Source organism: Nymphalis io, chromosome 20, assembly GCF_905147045.1.
Source record: "Nymphalis io chromosome 20, ilAglIoxx1.1, whole genome shotgun sequence".
Taxonomy (NCBI): Eukaryota; Metazoa; Arthropoda; class Insecta; order Lepidoptera; family Nymphalidae; genus Nymphalis; species Nymphalis io.
The window spans coordinates 8,902,222-8,910,239 of NC_065907.1; the positions used below are offsets into that span (position 1 = coordinate 8,902,222).

At 32.2% G+C, this 8,018-nt stretch overlaps 1 non-coding gene and 1 pseudogene across 1 annotated transcript; both read right to left on the reverse strand.

Annotated features, from left to right (window-relative positions):
• Nucleotides 1-455: 455 nt before the first annotated feature.
• On the reverse strand, nucleotides 456-574 carry LOC126776640 (5S ribosomal RNA; annotated as a pseudogene).
• Nucleotides 575-6,837: 6,263 nt separating this feature from the next.
• Nucleotides 6,838-6,956, reverse strand: LOC126776629 (5S ribosomal RNA). The gene has a single exon (XR_007669961.1). It is a non-coding gene; the product is annotated as a 5S ribosomal RNA (ribosomal RNA).
• Nucleotides 6,957-8,018: the final 1,062 nt, after the last annotated feature.

Sequence of the window (8,018 nt, forward strand, 5' to 3'; positions counted from 1 at the left end):
TGACCCCGTCAATTTGGTTATTTCCTTAATATTCCATAACGGAATATTATATTATTGCTGATGTTCGTTATAATGAATCTAAGTTCAGATTGTTATTGTGATAAATACATGATATTTGAACACAAGTTATACTGAAAGCGTTTATTATTTAATAGCAATATCATATTGGATTAATCTTATACATAAAATAGATGCTGATATATGAGTTGACGAGATTAGACTTCGACACTGACCGATCACTATTAAAGTTTGGACATTTTTTCATGTAAAAGATATTTATGCTTTCTACATGGCAGTAACATATATAACAAATATAGGTAACGATGCAGCATATATTTATAATATGCCGTTTAAACGTAAAGGTGGATAAAAAATGTACGATAAGGTTAAGTGGCTTTTTCAGAATTATTGTAGCAAATTGAACTTAAATGAGAACAATATAGAATAATAAAAAAGGCCAACGACACGCTGTGGTTCCAGGCGGTCACCCATCCAAGTACTGAACGCACCCGACGTTGCTTAACTTCGGTGATCGTACGAGAACCTGTGTATTCAACGTGGTATGGACGTTAGCGAAATACGAGTAAGATGAATAATTTCAAAACACATTATACGCGACTTGATTTTTTCCTATAAAAATAAAAAATAAAATTAATTGTAATAAATTCTATTCCTCAAGCAATCTAACAAATGTTAAAAATAATCTTAAGAGAGTATCAAGCAAATTGAAATACCCTCTAATAAGCCGTGAGTAATATATATTCCTTTTTTTATTTCAACGGTATTGAATTAGATTAGCTTATTGAAAATATTTTGGACTTAATGTAATCAATGGTATTCGCATTATGAAATACAATAGATAAGATTGCTTAATTAGGGGCAATTAAGCAAGTGATATTACAACTAATTACTTGCAGATAACATCGACTGATTAACAATTGTGACGCAATTGTCTATACGAGAATATTGGATGTGTATGACAGTTAATTATGAGTGCATATAGATTAGAACATGATTACATCCTGTGGAACAATTCTATAAGAACAAATTCGAACCTGGATTTAGAAATCGATCGTGAAATGTATGCTAAGCTACTTATAACTAGAAGATTTATTTTTAACGTACATGAGCGTCAGATGTGGCAATGTTTATTTATGCCTTTCTAATAATATTATTGGATACCAAGAGTAATTTGTAAAGTTTAATGTCATTTAAAGTTATGGTAGGATCTATGCTCGGTATGTCTCCGAAGGATCGCATAAGAAATGAGAAGATATAACAGAGAACTGACATAGGTCAGAGAATTAGCAAGATGAAGTTACAGTGGGCAAGTCACATCCGCCGCAAAACTGATGACCGATGGGTTAGACGGGTTCTTCCGTGGAGACCGTATCTGAGCAATTAAAATTAGTATATTTTTTAAAACAGCTATTTTCTACAGAATCTTATATTAAATACTTTTATGTATTATACTGAAACTTTTTAATGAAATAGGGGTCACACTAACATATGTTTTAATGTGTCGATATGTATGGTATTTATTGAAGTTTCATTGTTTATACTTTTGAAATTCCTTTCCGTAACAAAAAAAAAATGACCTTTGTTAGTAATATAGTTTTTTTTTAAATTAAAACAATCATCATCAAACCGAGATGGTACAGTGGTTATTGGTTATCATACAGCACGGAAGAGGCCGCGGATGCGTTATATCAATACGATCCCGCAGCCTCTCCGATCCGTACCGAAGACGACCATCGCAGTGGTTTTAGTGGGTAAGAATCCCAAATAACCCAGTTCCCCAACCCATGGGAGCCGGGTACCTTTCTGAAGATTTCCATTGTATGAAAAAAAATGTGTTAAGACGGGTTCTTCAGTGGAGATCGTATCTTGGCAAACGTGAAAGACGACAGTATCAGACAATATGTGGTGCCGATTGAGACGAACACGGGCCGGCGATTATGATGATGATGAGTCTTCATCTTCTTCTGCCTAGCGTTTTCTCGGTCTAGTAACGCCAGGGACTGCTTTCCTAAATTCCAGACGGCTCATGGGCTTTCGCTGTGGCAACGTCAAGAATTACACTGAACAGAAAAGGACTCAGGGCCGAGCCTTGGTCTATGATGATGATGAGTAATAGGAATAATAAATTAGACAGGAGTTTTTGCGTGAAAGACAAAGAAAGTAACAAAGATCCATCCATCCTCATATACTTTCGAGTTTGTATTAGTAGGATCATACTAAGCACATATAAATTGTTACGTCAGCAAATAGTTGCGTGTACTGACCAGTAAATTCTAATTATTTTCAAAGCGTCACGTCATTATAATTAACTGTAAGATTGATGTTGTTTTAGAGTAATTTGTGGACATTAACGATCTAATGGATGGGACACTTTGTCATATTAATGTGTCGTTTGATATGGGTTTATAGTTTTAATTTATAATTTTGTTAATTTAATATAAAGTTACAGCCTTGTGTCCCACTGCTAGGTCAAGGCTTTCTTTAATTTTTGAGCTTAATCCACGATTCCAATGCGAGTTAGCTGGATACACGAGTGGAAGATTTTCATCCTACACATGCAGGTTTTCTCACGATGTTTTCCTTCACCGCCTAGCACAAGATGACACCGATATATAAACACAAATTAAGCACCGCTTGAACCCGCAATTTTGGGTTTAGATTTACGTGTTCGAACCAAAGGTCTAGTCGCTAAAAATTAATTGATGGCAATCTTTATAATTTTTTATATATCTTCTAAATAATATTTAAATAAAATTAAATGTAATTAATTTAATTTAAATTAAAAAAAAATAACGAAGATGAAATTATTTTCTTTAAAATCTCTAAGCCTTTATACGAAACCTAAATATAAGTTGTGACGAAAATTATGTTTAATTGAATGGCAAATCCCCGAAAGATTATAAATTGTTTATCATATAACTAATTGGAAATAATCACACTCTAACGCGATTACGTTATTCGATTGTCGAAAGCAATATTAGGTCTGACAATTTTCAAATTGGAAATCGTAATGTATTCACCCCTGACAGCTTCAGATTTGGATAGATTTAGGACTGTGGAGAGAAGACAATCATATATAGCAACGACAACTCTATGTTAATGACAATCAAAAATGTTTGACAGGTGTAACATTTTGTTAATACTACATTACAGTTTCATTAAAAATAATATTATTTGTAATGTAACCTATTTTTGGATATGATATATAGGTTATATAATACGGAGTTTTGTGCATTTAATTATCGCCAATTTAAAAAGTGTTTCCAGTTTTAATAACTATTTAAATCGCAACAGTAATCTACCATTTATGAGTTTTACTTTTGTCCTTGATTTCAGGGCCTTACTTCAAAGATAATAAGTTGCAAATTTAAATAATTACTTATACTATTAATAATATTTAAATGTCCAATAATAAAACAGATTAAACTAATATTGCGTGTCTCTATCACAACCTCAACCCTATGTACAAAGTTATATTTACCGACAACAGATTTTAGATAAAAGCTATACCTCAAATTTCAAATAGGGTAAGAAAAAAGATACCAATTTTGTTAGCTTATTTCGGTATTGTGGAGTGCTGGATTATGTTTCTAATTAGATTACATTTAAAAGGGAATAATATTTGGGCATATTTTGATGGTCTGCTATTGCTAATAATGTTTATCAAATTTGTACATAGAATTATTTTATTTATTTGAAAAAAAATTTAAACATACATTTATTTTATTAACAAATAATTACTTGTTAACAAATATATTTGCTTGCTTATCGTGGGCGAAATGTATTAGAGATTTATAAAGAAATCATAACATCTGTAAAACTATGTTTCATGCAAATAAATGATTATTATTATTATTATATGTGTATCAGGAAGTTTCTCAGAATTAAACAAATTTCATAAAAAAAACACTATTTTTTGACTTCAAATATAATTTTGGCAAAAAAGTGACTTCAAACCCTCATAAATCCGATGGTTATTTCTGAGAAATAATTCCTCGTATTAATTATCTGGATTGTTCACGCGTTCCTGGATGCGACGCGCCAGTCCAATGTATTCACCCCTTTTTCGGCTAGTTGACTGAATATTAATAATCCAAGGGTAATCTTCAACGATTAATGTGTTGTGTCATACATGCGTGAATTGTATTCTAATATTCAAATTAAATTTTGCTTCGGTATTTTATTTATTGTAACCATTATAACATTGTTTGAGGTGTTAATGATGAGTTTTTGTTTTTTTTTTTATATCGAAGGATGCGGACGCGAAGGACGCTGACGCGAAGGACGCTGACGCGCAGATTAGCAGAGTAGTTAGTGGTTAATGATTACCATCGCCTATTTTTCTTTATATTTTTATTAGATATTTCCCAGTACGTCATTAAACATGATTATATCTAGAGATATAGGTACGTTTACGCTACAATTATACAATTGCTATTAAGTAACCGTCTCCTCAAAAAGAGGAGAGCAGGCCTTTAGCCCAGCAGTGGGACATTCACAGGCTGTTACGGATTAAGTTATAACTATATATAGATATAGGTTATTTCTCTGTTTATTTTATGAGTTGCATTAACATCAGAACATTCTGGACCACTAAAAGTACAATCAAATAAAATATCGAAGATATATCTTCAATATTCATGAAGACATTCACGAGTTATTTGGACCGGTACGAGAGCAATATTTTTCTCAATCACCATTAGTACGTATCTGCCTGCCTACCGACCTTTACATTGCTAGCGATATCGCGGTTCTATCATTCTGTCACCCCAAAATCTTACATCAATCTCACTTAATGTTACTCAACTTTGAATTTAATACCTTTAACAATAAGGTTTAGAACGGTTTTCATATCTAACATCAGTTTGGTCAATCATCCTTGCAGTAATTTTGCAGCAGAATGCGGAATATGTCGACACTTCACTTTTATTGTATCAAATAATAGGGGTGTTCTTATAGCCGTTATCACGTGTTTGATCTAAAATGATACTTGCTTCGTTCACTTCGAGGGGTGTATTTTCTATAGGACATGGGCGCCGAATTTTAACCGATATCAAAAATTGAATCGCTCAAATAAATACGGCCGTTAATCCAAGGTTGTGGATTGTATCCTTTGTTCGTGGTTTTATAATACTTTTGCCATCACAATGAAATCTTTAATAAAAAATCTTCAAATGGGAAGTATCATAGTTTATCGATATCATTTTTGTTTATTTGCCAATAGTCGTGACAAATTTTAAAAGAAGCTTTTGTAGATATAAGAAACAATATTTAGAGAATAATTTTTAAAAAATTATACATTGTAAAAATAGTAAATATTGTCCAGTGTTTCTAGCATCATAAAGTTATGACTTGCGAATAAATCCATTTGAAATATCCTCGTCGTCTCCATAACCGTCAGATTTCACGCATGAAAGAGAATTCGAAGACAATAAACCGGAGTAACGTAGCGATAACACCAAGCCATTTGAACGTTTCAAACTTGGCTTCAGATCTTGGGACATAACCATTTCCTACTCTCATATGAACATCATCCATCGAACAAAACTAGTCTGCAGTGACGTGTACAATCAAAGCACAATACGTTATAAATGGCTCACATTATATCATAACAACTGCGTTGCTTGCGTTTCGTTGACTATTCATTTTACGATTATGATCCTTAATACAAATGATATAAGGCTTAAGTACAATTTTCTGGAATGCAAAATTATTCTGGTAAATGCCTCGGCTTCTCAACTTTGGCCCATAACCATCCCGCTGTGAAAGGTAAAGAGAAGCAATGGTTTTCGATAAATTTTGTTGCTTTATTTATATCAGTAGTTTGCGTCTCCGATGATTTGACATTCACAATAATATAATATTTTATGAATGGGATATTTGGGTATATATTATAAACAAAGATACGTTTTTATCAAAAAGACTTTTAAACCAATTATAATTTATATAGGTAATGAGAATAATTCTCTCATAAGAGATGTAGCATATAAGCCATTCCTTACATCGTCAATGCCAGGTCCCTGGTGCCTGTTACACTGGCTCACTCACCCCTTCAAACTGGTAGGTACTTATAAAGATATTATGTTTTGATCGGCCTTACAGTAATAGTGTATTTTATTCAATACAGAAAATCTATTCCTTGTTACAAATTCAATACAAAATTGACGATCATAACGATGTAGGTAGTGCTTTTTGTTAATAAATGAGCTTGTTACATAAAATAGGGGGTAATTGGGTAAATTGTCCCCCGCGTGTCACGCTCATGATTTAACTTAATGGGTCAGTGTAGTCTGTACATTACGTAGGCGTGATTATTATCTTTTAATTATAACTTCAGCGAAATATATTTTGTTGATATTGTTGATTTTTTTGTTTTCAACTCAATGTGCAAAATTATTATTTTTTACTTTTTCTCTGTTAGACAGCAATAAAATATTATGATAAATTAACAAGATATTATCATAACTAAGGATTTAATTTAAAACTCAAAAAATTTTAACTTGCACAAAGTCTACTGGTGGTAGAGCTTTGTGCAAGCTCGTCTGGGTAGGTACCACCACCTCATCAGATATTCTAGCGCAAAACAGCAGTACTTGGTATTGTTGTGTTCCGGTTTGAAGGGTGAGTGAGCCAGTGTAATTACAGGCACAAGGGACATAACATCTTAGTTCCCAAGGTTGGTGGCGCATTGGTGATGTAAGCGATGGTTAACATTTCTTACAATGCCAATGTCTAAGGGCGTTTGGTGGCCACTTACCATCAGGTGGCCCATATGCTCGTCCGCCTTCTTATTCTATAAAAAAAAAAAAACAAAAAGGCCAACGACACGCGGTGTTCCCAGGCGGTCACCCATCCAAGTACTGAACGCGCCCGACGTTGCTTAACTTCGGTGATCGGACGAGAACCGGTGTATTCAACGTGGTATGGACGTTGGCTGGTAGGTGTTAAAAATTTTAATTTACATACCGTTCACCACACAAAACAATGTCGTTACGTAGGTGTAAATAAAAATACAACAGTAAGGTTAGTCTTACGTTACCACAAAATAAAAAAATAGTAGTTAAATTTACATAACATAATTAAAGAAGTAAGTATATACCAAAACACAATATTATGCTCCATCTTGTTAAATATTTCTAACATTTTCTCTTATTTATTTTAGACACGTGTCACAAATTGCTGATGTAATTTGACTACAATTTAGTAAATAAATAAAAAACGCCGTAATGTGAGCATCGTAAACACACGAAACTGACACTTAATTATATAAAAATAGGAATAAAATTACTTTAAGCAAGTTGTTGCTGAACCTAAACTGAAACAAAAATAATTTGGTCATTTATTCGAATAATTGCTTGTTTTTGACGATTGTGGTTTTTGTTTGTTATGCATTTCATTAAGTAGATAATGAATGTTTTGTGTTGTATATAATATATACCTACTCAATGCTTTCAACGCAGTAACATTGAGTACTTAATTTAAATAAAAATATGCGTTACTTTCCCTTCTCTGCCTCATAAAATGTATTCATTGCACTAATAAAATAAGTAAGTAGAATGTTAAATAAAATCACTATCTATAATCATTGTGTAACTAAGTTTTAAAACTAGTACTAATGCTTTATATATTGGGCATAATTATTTAAAAATTATCAAATTATTATTTTATAATTATTATTATAAAATTACAGTTTGCGTTATCTGAGGCAGTAAGCTCCAATTACCTAAACGCATAAATAAAACGTTAATAAAATACTTACTATTAAAATATAAATAATACAATAAAAAAGAACGTCAATTTATATAGATTATAAAATATTTAAAAAAAAAAGAACATTGGAGTAGATATCGATTCTATTTTTAAATTCGCATAACTCAAGCAAACGCAGCATGGCATCTTATCCTCTTCTAATGTAATACAAGTGAAAGAGAAAAACGTCTCATCAATATTTGAATTAAATAGTTGGTTATTTCACCGTATCATTCATTGCTCCGATA